The sequence below is a fragment of the Eupeodes corollae genome, chromosome 1 (assembly GCF_945859685.1).
Source record: "Eupeodes corollae chromosome 1, idEupCoro1.1, whole genome shotgun sequence".
Taxonomy (NCBI): Eukaryota; Metazoa; Arthropoda; class Insecta; order Diptera; family Syrphidae; genus Eupeodes; species Eupeodes corollae.
In genome coordinates, this window is record NC_079147.1 from 179,204,226 (window position 1) to 179,215,922 (window position 11,697).

The 11,697-nt window shown below is 31.7% G+C and overlaps 1 protein-coding gene across 5 annotated transcripts in view; it reads left to right on the forward strand.

The window, feature by feature from the left end:
• The window catches only part of LOC129942595 (ELAV-like protein 4), a 40,999-nt gene that overhangs the window by 12,324 nt on the left and 16,978 nt on the right, over positions 1-11,697 (forward strand). For 3 of the 5 annotated variants that reach the window (XM_056051608.1, XM_056051607.1, XM_056051609.1), the window contains exon 1: positions 1,061-1,669. The exons of 1 other annotated variant lie outside the window; for it this stretch is intronic. The gene's annotated coding sequence lies outside the window, so the exon portion shown is untranslated. Of the gene's footprint in view, positions 1-1,060; positions 1,670-11,697 lie in introns of those variants that run through there. One more of the 5 variants, XM_056051605.1, reaches the window with a different exon arrangement.

Here is an 11,697-nt window from a genome sequence, read left to right on the forward strand (position 1 = left end):
CTGTACAGCTGTATGGACGAGGAGGAAGAGGAAACGGTCCAACACCTTCTATGTACATGTTCAGCACTCTCCATTAGAAGGAATAACTTTCTCTGTAATCCCTTCTTCGATAACACCAGTGAACTGGAAACGATTGACACAAAACGTCTCTCTAACTTTATTAAAAGTACAAAATGGTTTGTTTAAATTCATTACTCTCCCATGAGTTACTCATTAGTGGTATCACAATGGACCCTTGAGGTCTACGTGCGTCAATGACATCTTTACAGCCACTCCAACCTTACCTAACCTAACTTCGTTACTGTTACGAGATTCGTTCTTTAACTGTACTAAGCGAATGTGGAACTCTTTCAGGATTACAAAATTGCTTCCTTTCCCAGTAATTGTACTAAGAGAGTATTAAGAAGTGTTGCTTACACAAAGATCACCCCCCTGCTTGATAAATTATTCCATAAAAAGAAAATAGCGAAGCATGCTTTGTATACACGGGTGGCTAATCTGAAATAAAAGCTTACCCTACCTTATTCATCTATACCTTCAACTATCAAGTGTCATGTATCGCAAAATACCATATTTAAATTAACGACACCACGTGCGTCATTTCCAACCCTCATATTCTTTATTATAACCCAAATAATATCCACTGGTATCAAAGATAACGAGTACGAGCTCAAGTCCTAGCAACAAACTTAACCCCTACGCACATTGAAGCTTCAAATCATCAAAATAAATTTATTCCGATAAGAAACACCCTCTCTTTGACTTCACCCTTTAAAAAAAGCTATTTTTTTTATTTTTATATTTTATCCGTATCAAACATTCACACCTGCTACATTCCCTACCAAAACCATCAGACCAACAATCTGATCTAAAGAGAATTTAAAAAAGACCAAAGTAAAATCAACCCTTGTAGAAGAAGAAGAAGAAGCACAAATCTAAGAGAATTGAAAATTCTCACAAAAGTTTTTCTTTGAGCAGAAAAAGCAGCAAAGAAAAATACCAAAATTTCCAATTTCCAACTCGACTTGCAACATTTTCTTTTTTCAGTTTATTTCGGTTCTGTTCTGTTGAAGGAGCGTGATTTTGTTCTTCTTCTCTTTCAGTTGATTTAATTTATTTTTCTCCTAATTTTATTTATTTTATATTAATTTTATAAGTTTATTTTAAAAAAGTTAAAAAAAAATAATAAAATCAATTTCATTTTTTCTTTTTTGACTTTGATTTAAATTTTGGTTAAATTTACGTTACACGTTACGCATTACGTTCGGTTCGTTCGTTTTTATACCGTTTTGTTGGGTTTTTTACAAATTTTTGTTTGTAAATTTTTTTAATTATACAACCGCAAGGCTTAATTAAAAATAAAAAGTTAAAAAGTGCATTTTCTAATTTTTAATTATATAAACAACAAACAAAATATTATTTTTGTAAAATTTGTGTGAGTGACAGTTAATAACGTTTCTGTAAAGTTCAATAACGTTTAACGTTTCGTAATCATTTGACAACAAAAAAATCTATTTATACGTTAGTCATACGTATTTCTGAGTGCATCTCTGGCAGAATTCAAATCAACATTTCTCTTTGACGACTTTTTCGACGAAAGTCCAAAAAAAAAAAAAAAAACGCTAGACGGAAGAAGCACCTGCGTGCTCGGCTTATTTACTGATTAAAGGTAAATTATTGAAATTTTTCACAGAATTTAAATTCCTCTCTTCATAAAAAATTTGCCTATGATTTATCAGAGAGAAAATGAACATTGACAAGACAGGAACCAACAAATAAAAATACAAAATTTCCGATGATGTTGTATTCGTAGTCGAAAGAAAAGTTATTTTTGAAACATCTAAAAATATTTTTCAAAACACAAAATTTTCTATTCGAAAACGAACAAGGAAAACCGAAAAACTCGTGTATACAAAGTACATTTTTATCTCCTCGTCTTTTACACTTTACGAGTGTTTCGAATGAAATTATGTTTGCATCTCTTTCTATCTATTCTAATATTATTAGGTATAGTTTGCGTTTTTCTGTTTCTGTTTTTGACTTTTTTTCTAATGGCCGTTTTTGTATTGAACTTTTTGACCTACAATATTTAATTATTATGAGCTCTTAAACAATTTATTTGTTTTTGTTTTTGTTCTTTTTTTTCATGTGTAGCAAAGTATTTTCAATAATTATTTTAATATTGTTATATTATTAGAAAATTGGATTTGCGCTCTTTGGGGATAGAAGATGGTTTAGAATTTAGATAATAAAAAGTGCGCTCATGAAGAAGATGATTCCGAGCTAATTTTGGGTATTTTTGTGTTTTTGAATCATGTTTTGTTTTTTGTTTTATATAATTTTTGAGATGATAATTTGCACGAGTAGTGGTGTTTTTTTTTTGAGATTCTTGAGATATTTTATTGCAATTTGTTGCAATTTTTATGCACACTCGAGATATTTTAGATGTATAATTTTACATTTGTTGGGAAATATTTGTAGTAAGGCCAATGGTACCCAACCTGCCTTCTATGTACCTACGTATACGTATTTTGCTTTTCTTGAGAACATTGAGGATTGGACGGACATGGACATTTATTGTACATAAATAATGAAAGTAATTTGATTTATAGAACATGAATTAAATTTTGCGGATTTGTTTTGATTGCGATGTGTGTCGTGAATTATGAAAAATGCGTTTTAAATTAAGATTGTGTGGGATGGGGTAAGGTACTTGTAAACTATTTTGAGAAAACAGGTGCGCATTGGTTTTTTTTAATTCATATTATATATTAATTTTGTTTTTTTTACGTTTTATATTGTGATGTTAAATGGTTGTTCTTTAAGTTCCTATAGACGTTATAGTAATCGGTCCAACTTGTCAAATTGAAAATGTTGACATTTCTGGACGTTGATGTCGGTGCGTGCATGTTTACGTAAATTGTACGTTCAATAGTCTGTACGTTTGGGATCACTGTTGGAAATTGATTTTTTAGATTATACGGAGGGATAAAGAAAAATAACACTGAAAAAGAACAAATAGTATCTACTGCGATCTTAATTCAGAAATAAAATGTATTTATTGAGGGAAGAGTGTTCTAAAGAAATATTTTTCGTTTTCGACGAATTATTTTAAAATTTTATATCGATCTGTACAATATTGAGTGAAACACAGTAATTTATTTTTATTTATTTATTTATCAAGCGTAATATTCAGTTCCAATGATAATTAGGTATAACTGGTACCTTTGCTAATAGTTGGGTAACTAATAGTTGAAGTTTTACTCTAAAGTTTTTGTTTTTGGAGAGGATTGTTTATTAAGTTTCTTTTTACAAAACTTATTTTAATTTAAAATAATTATTTTCTACCAGAAAAGAATTTAGAACTTTCATATAATTGTTTTTCAAATTCATTTTGTTATTATGTTTTGACATTGTATCAACATTTCGTGAAGGTTGTGAAAAACAAAAAGAAATCAAAACAATTCGATGAGTGTTTTAAGAGGCTGATTTTCAATTTTTTTTTGTTGAGGTTTATTGCAAAAAAAAACTTTGATGTTAAGCTTTCTTCAAATTAGCCCTTAACTGTCATAGCTATATCTGTCTTGCTAGGCCAGGTACTACGCCCGATACGTAGTACTAAAAACAAACTAGTACAGCTTTATTTCGCATCATTATAGTACCCGATCTAACTTATGAAACTTAACTTGTCTATTTTTGATTTTAACTTGAGTTTGCATTTCAAAAAACTTAATGGCTGAAACACAAACACGGTTTAGCTTCGGCTTCGCCTGTCGTTTACGAGTTCAGCCATAGGAATTCAATGCATGCTATCACAATGAAGCTTCGACCTCACGTTTCGTTTGACAATCGTAAGGAAAAGAACGTAATGTAACGTAATGTGCCTCTAAACTGAAGCTCTAGTTCAATTATCTGAACATTTGCTTTGTCTGACAGCTCATCAGCTGTAACAAAATGTCAACAAACAAAATATTTGCTCATTGGAGGGATGAAATAATAGAAATGTCATTCAAAGCAACCTCTAAGCAGGCCTAACGTAACGCAGACGAAGCCGAAGCTGAAGCGTGTATGTGTTTCAGCCATAACTAATTTTAACCCATAATAAATTTCTAGCAGAGCACATAAAATTATAGTCAAAAAGGCATGAAATATAATTTAAATAAAAAATTAGATGCACTTATCATACTGTACATATTTCTGAAATGCATTGCTCTGATTTTAGTATTAAAGACCTATACTTTTTTGTGTAAAAAATAAGGCGACTAATACTCGAAATAGTAACAAGATTCTAGCTTGTTTTTGTAGTTGGTTAGGAACCAAACCTAGCTAATACTATGTTCCAATTTCATAACATAAGAGCCTATTACTAGTATGAAGAAATAAGTTGATACAGATTTGAGTACTTATTGTAACACTTGTACCGGTCCTAACGTTAAGACTCTATGAAGAAATAAGCTGAGTACAAATTGAACGATAGCGTTAACTTGAATTTTTAATTCGGCGCTTTCTGAAAAATTTTGAAGTGCGTACACAAAAAAAAGCAATTGAAATCCAATATTCTTCTAATAGCTTGCAGGAATGTTATGTAAGAAATTTTAGCATGATTTTCGAAGCTTTGTATTTTTTTTTCAATATATTTCTTCGAAGTATGTACAACTCCTCGTTCAATCTTGCAATATACATAAATTGATTTTTTAAAAATTAAATTTGGTGAATTGGCTTTTTCAGAAATATTATTAATATATAAAAAAAAATGTATATAAACCTACTCTTAAAGTTTTGGATTGCATTTTCAAGTTTAATTATTTTTTAAACAGCCGATAAAAAAGTAAAAAAAACTTCACAGTGCATATAGTCAAAGTTTTTGACATTTTTAACTTCCCAAAGGAAGTTATTGTAATGGGCCCGATTTGTCATTTGACATTTCTCGACGTTTCAATATCCCTAGAGTCGAAATAAAAGATTTTTAGAAAGATGTATGTGCGTGCGTGTGTACGTATGTCCGAATGCATAAAGATGCAGAAAGGGCTCTCAAGAAAATTGCGTGGGTGGTTTTTTTTTTCCATACCATTTTAGAAAAAAGGTGCATTTTTTTAAATAATAAACGGGCAATCAAGGGGTTATTAGTACCCTTAACATATTTAAAGTTTAAACAAAGTGCGAGCTTAAGGAAAATAGGGAAGGATTCAAGAGGAGATACCGATGCACATTGGTCTTAAAGTTTTGAATATGAAAATGATAGGGAAAAACAGAGCTGAGTAAAGCATTCCACATTCTCGATGTGCGAAATTAAGCTCAAGGTTAAACTGATGTGCATTCCTAGAAGTACGAGTATTACGGCTGAATTGTATGAGGGGGGGAATGCAACTAGCTTCGGTAAACCCTAAATACCTCATGAAGAGACGTCAATCAAATTGTATGTAATATATTGTAACGTGATACCAAAAAAATCCAACTAACGGTTTTTTTTATAAATGAAAACAACTGAAAAAAATTTGTCACCTCTAAAATTTTACGAAAAAAAAAATGACTACAACAATTTTGTGCAACGAAAAATAACGTTTTTAACATTTGGTAAAATTTTTGAGAAAAAATGGAATGGACAGTTTTTTTTACAAAAAAATACAAACCTGAAAAAAAAATTAATAAACCTTAGTACGAATTGCTTTTCGACTCAAATAACTTTTCAAAACATTAGCTATTAGCTTATTTTATTAAAAAAAAAAATATTGTTGTCAAAATGAGTACCATTTTGAGAAAAATCGAACTGACTGTTTTTTTGTTAATAAAAACCTCCAAAATTTATAAAAGTTAGTAAAAATTGATTTTCGACGCAAATAAGTTTTCTTAAAACTTATTCAAAACAATACTAAATTTTGGTAAACATTTACTTTCTACTCTAAAAAAATCCAGCTGTCCGTTTTTTTCATAAAAACATTTGGTAAAAATTGATGTTCGGTTCTTGATATCTCTCAAATTAATTTCTTACATCCAATTTGTACAAATTTAAGAAATGCTACTAAAATTGGTAAAAATTTGTTTTCGACTAAAAATCTGTTTAACAAAACTAGGTTTTCAAACCAAACTAGATACTTCTTTATATAAAATATATTGTTGGTAATTTTAAAATTTCGGCCGGTATCTCACGAATAAATGTTCTATGTTGTCTTCCAATGCTTCAATTAAAGTGGGCTTGTCTGCATAGACATGAGCTTTAACATAGTCCCACAAAAAAATAGTCTACAGGCGTTAAATCGCGCAATCTAGGCGGCCAATTGACCGGTCCCGAACGTGAAATAAAATGTTCACCGAACTTGCCTCTCAATAAGTCCATTGTTGCGAGTAGTGTGTGGCATATGGCACCGTCTTGTTGAAACCACATGGCATGCAACCTAAGCTCTTGCATTTTGGGCAAAAAAAAATGTAATATCATCTCACGGTAGCGCTCACCATTCCCAGTTACGTTACGATTCGCATCATCTTTGAAGAATTACGGTCAAATGATGCCACCAGCCCATAAACCCACCAAACTGTGACAGTTTTTGGATGCATTGGTAGGTCTTGCAATGCTTCTGGCTGATAATAACTCCAAAATCGACAATTCTAATTATTTACGTACCCATTGAGACAAAAATGAGCTTCGTCGCTAAACACAATTTTTCGGTAAAAAGAGCACGTTGTTTGTTTGTAAGATGTTAGATGGTTAAATTATAGACCAAACTGAATATGTTTGACAGTCAAACAAAACACGAAACGTTCGTCAGCTGTTTAAACCAATGTTGACAAAAAGATATTAGCTAACAAATCACCCTTTACATACATTTTGTACAAATGATTAACAATTGTACTGAACATGACAACGATGTACTTTCTTATTTGGAACATTAAATTGTACGAATTTAATACTATAATAAGCCTTTTCCCAACAGTGTTCGGGATACCCTTTTTTCGTCGGGCATATGCTAACAAAAATGTTGTTTTCCAGATAACCTACATCTTGTATACTGAATCCGAACGGCTTATTCGAAAAAGCACTTTTCATGACAAGAATAACTCTTGGAGGATTTGTCAATTCCCCAGTACCCGTGAAAAAGATCGAAGTTGGCACTGGCAGGGATTGAATTTAAGACAGTTCTGGGCACTAACCATTCCGCCAGGGCTACTGTATTTCAGATAATAACATTAAATGATTCAAAAATAATTTTTTAAACATATTTAATGCGTGGTTTTGTACCAGAACAATTACAAAAAATTAAAACTTTGGTTGGTCCCCAAATATGTCACATATTATATTGCACATTATCCGTGTTTTGTTGAAAAATTTATCAATAGTATGTCAGGATTTTACACGAATAACAAAAACAATATCCGTAGTATAAATACTACCGATAAAGGTTAAAATAGAATTTTACTACAAATGGGTTTTTGACATTTATACGAGTCTCGAATGGATCTTATGTGATTTCTTTCTCAAATGTTGGAACGATTGATATTGCATTTGTATCTCGATGGCTGTGTTGGTTGAGTAGGTGTGCATTTTAAAACATGTGTTTTCCATTGGGGAAAAAATCAATCTGTTACTGTTGGCAATATTTAGTTTTGTCAATGAAAATTGACTAATTGGGCTTTGCAAGAGATAATTAAGTTTTTTATTTCCACCAAAGGTTTATCTCAATTTAGATTAAATAAATCTTTTTGGTGTTTGACAGCACTTTTTAGAATGGAAATGGTGTTTCGATGTTTCTTATTAAGTGCAAGTGAGATAGTTTGATTCGTATTATACAATGAAGAACTGAATAGTTCAGCAGCATATAAGAATATGCTACCTACTCCATGTGCAATTTAAAAAAAAAGAATTACGGTCGAAAATGGTAAGTAAAAGTAAAGGCTCTTAAAATTGTGGTTACCGTTAATAGCTAATAGAACATTTTTAAAATTTGTAGAAGTTACTTGTTCATAAACTTTTACATGATGAAAATGTTGAGTTTCATTAATACAATGACAGTTCGATCCCAAATTTGATTCAAAAAAGTTTTTGTTCAAAAAATTCCTATTAGAGAATCTAATATTCATATAATGATGATTCTGAACCTTCTGAACATCTTGAGTTCAGTGCTCGAGGTCGGAAACTTGGATTATTAATAAGGCAAACATCGTAAACAATATAACCAAAGCATCAGAAATACCGGATTTCACTCATGGTCCGATGTATATAGTTACTGGACTAATATACAAATTAAAAATGGAGTGTTATATTTTTAGATTTTAGAATAGAGTTATACATCAGAAGTATTTCTTCTGCTATATCTTTTTTTTTGAAAGTTCGCAAAAGCAGTTTATCAAAATATGGCGCTGTTTTTCGATTTATTCTGCTTTCAATCTTGGCATTATATTTTTTAAGAGAATTTTAAGACCTTCACGATTTTGTCCATTGTTTTTCCAACTGTTCTTAGTTTTTTTTTTATCAATTAAGTCAGTAATATCTAATATATAAAAAAATTCCTGTCACAGTGTTAGTTGCCATACACCTACAAGACGGCTTAACCAAATTCAATGAAATTTTGCATATATATTCTGTAGGTCTGAGAATAGGTTTTTATCTATTTTTTATATTCCTAAGTGCTATGGTTTAATTGCATCAACATCGTACACGGTGCAACGATCTTACGATAGTATTCAGCTTTTTGGATGGAGGCAGAACAGCTCATTCAGTACTTAAACTCCCTATAAATATTTAAAACAACCCAGACGTGGTGTGCAATATAAAAAGCAGTCATCAATGGCCAAAGTGATGAATGCACTATAGCACACAAGCATTCGCTTGAGGACCGTTATTCGGCGTTCCACGTACGCTGATAAGATCAACGCGTGCTTAAAATCATCGCCACTGTGGCGTTATGTTGAAAAAGTACTACTGAATGTAAGTATGAGTGTTCCAGTGCTTCAAGATCCATCCGCTGAAACATTCTCAAAACAACTGTTTGAAATAGGAGTAGGAAAAGTTACTACAGATGAAACTGGATACATAAAACTATCTGTCGATTTTCGCACGGTTATTGATTCACAAGATGCCCTTATTGACCAGATATTTTCCGATGTACACAGACTTTATACAAATCGTGAGTGGCTGGCAGAAAGAGCAATTTTGGCAGCAAAAATGTAGATGTCACGGAATTAAATCCCAAGATATCCCAAGATACAACATTTGTAACCAGGAAACTTGGTGTCATTCAAATATATTGATACAGTTTGTAAAGCTGTAAATTATGCAACTGAGTTTCTGAACTTATTGGATTTACCAGGCAAGCCACCACATAATATATAACTGAAGGTTAGTTCTCCGGTAATTTTGCTTCGTAATTTGAACTCACCACGGTTGTGCAACGGCACGTAATTAGTTATTAAAAAATTAATGAAAAATGTTATCGAAGCCATAATTCTAAATGGCAAATTCCGAGGTGAAAATATATTATTACCGCGAATCCTTTTTATACCCACAGATGTGCCAATTCAATTCAAAAGCCTTCAATTTCCAATTAGAATGGCATTTGCAATGACTATCAAGTCCAAACGATGTCTGTCGGCGGCTTAAATTTGAGCCCTTCATGTTTTTCACACGGACAATTAAACGTAGAGTGGTATCAAGTGGGCAAACCATCCAGTTAGTTTGTATTAACGAAAGATGGGATCATAAAAACTATTGTTCACTCTGTTGCATTGAAGGGTTGATATTATATATGATATTTAGCGATATGTATATAATTTTAAGGAATTAATTTTAATAATTAAATAAAAATAGTTTGGTGATTTGTTATTTTAATATTTTGTTACCGTTTACAGTGTTCTATATCCCTCCCACTTACATACCACATCCTTACATACTTAAAATAAGTTGTTTATTGCTAGCAAAATATTCTTTAGAAATTTTGTATAAGACAAAGCAACGTTTGTCGGGTCAGCTATTATTTTTATAAAATGTTTTAATTTTATTTTTTTTTTTAATGAAATGAATTTCAGAATCACAAAAAAATATTTTTTAAATTATTGGTTCTCTGAACATAGAGACTTAACTTTATTTTAAATAAAGGTATTAGCTTAGTTAAACTGTTAATCGAAAAAATACAAAATGCAGTTTTTAATCGTTGAATGAAATGAAAGTCTCAAAGTCGTATTATTTTGTCCATCACTGTAACTCGAACATCAGTTTTGTATCAAAAAAAGTAAAAAACATCAAAATAAGGAACAGAATACAGTTGTAACAGGTCTCGACCTACCTCATATAAAGGAGACAAAAGCAACAATCCTTTTGTTTTTTAAAAGGTCACTAATGATGGCATTATATAGTGACACTTTGGTTGCTTCAGAGAGGGCTTTACTACTTAATTTCTTTCTTAGCTTAAAGACACAACGGTTAGCCAGAATAAAGCTTCGTTTGATCTCAGGGCTAGCGTTGTTTCCTGCATTCAAAGCAAAGCTTAGGTAGACAAAGTCTATAACGTGACGTTTTGAGCGAGACGTCGTCGTCGGTGTTGTAGAGCCTTTCTTGATGACAACACTTTTTTTTGCCCTCATTAACAGCTTGATTCATTTTTTGTACTTCTGTTTCAATACCACAAAAGTCTCATTGACATTACAGACACAGATGCCAAAAAATAGACATGGCTTGTCTCTGTAGATGCCGTCATATGCGGCCTTGAAATCGATGGAGAAATGGTGGGTGTTATATTGATATTCTTATGTTTTTTTTAAGGAGCTGCCGTAATGTGAATATTGGATCGACTGTGGATTTTTTTGGTCTAAAGATATACTAATAAGGACCTATCAGGTTGTTGTCGATGGGCGATTTTGTAACGATTTTAAGGATACTCATTCTTCTATAGTTAAGAGGGTCTCCTTTTTTTCAGTATCGGACAAACTATACTGAGATTCCATTCATCATGCTTTCTTCCGAATTATCTCTATCTTCTTTACAAATTTCGGTGCTTAAGGCATCTGCTCTAGCGGCTTTGTTACACTCCAGCAGGGACTGTTGGCTTTCATCGTCTATATTGAATGAATCAATCTGCCTGAAAGCGGAATTCGGTTTGTAGTCGCGGTTATACCGCCTATAAAAGAGGTCCTTATATATCATCATTGACTGCGGTTCTGCTATAATGTTTCATGTTTCCACTTTCGTCTTTGCATGTTCGTTTTACCCGCACATGAAGCTTTCAAACTTTATTTCTGTTTTTTTCTAAACCTTTTCAACATCTTCGACTTCTGTTAAAATAAGTGAAAGATTTCTAATGTTCGTATTATAAAATTCCCGTAAATGCCCTTAAAATTATTTTTCTCTTTTGAGAAGATGTTTATTAACCACATGATGTTCATTAAAATAAGCACATTTTATACATATTTGAATTTAAGTTTTCAAGATTATGGTTTCCTAAGATTTCCTGGTAACTACATTTTTAGATTGCTTTGGCAGCTTATTGTACCTCTGAAATTTCATTTATTGGAAAACTGTCCATTTTAATATTATTGTTGATTAAAATGTTGTTTAACTTTTTAGGTAGACAGTTAAGAAGTTTATTGTTATTACTCGGGATGAGTTAGTACAACCATTTTGTGCAATTTTGAGTCTGCCGATTGAATCTTTAATTATTGCTAAACTCGCGTAAAGTTTTGTTGACAGATTTTTGAAATTTTCGTTTTTGC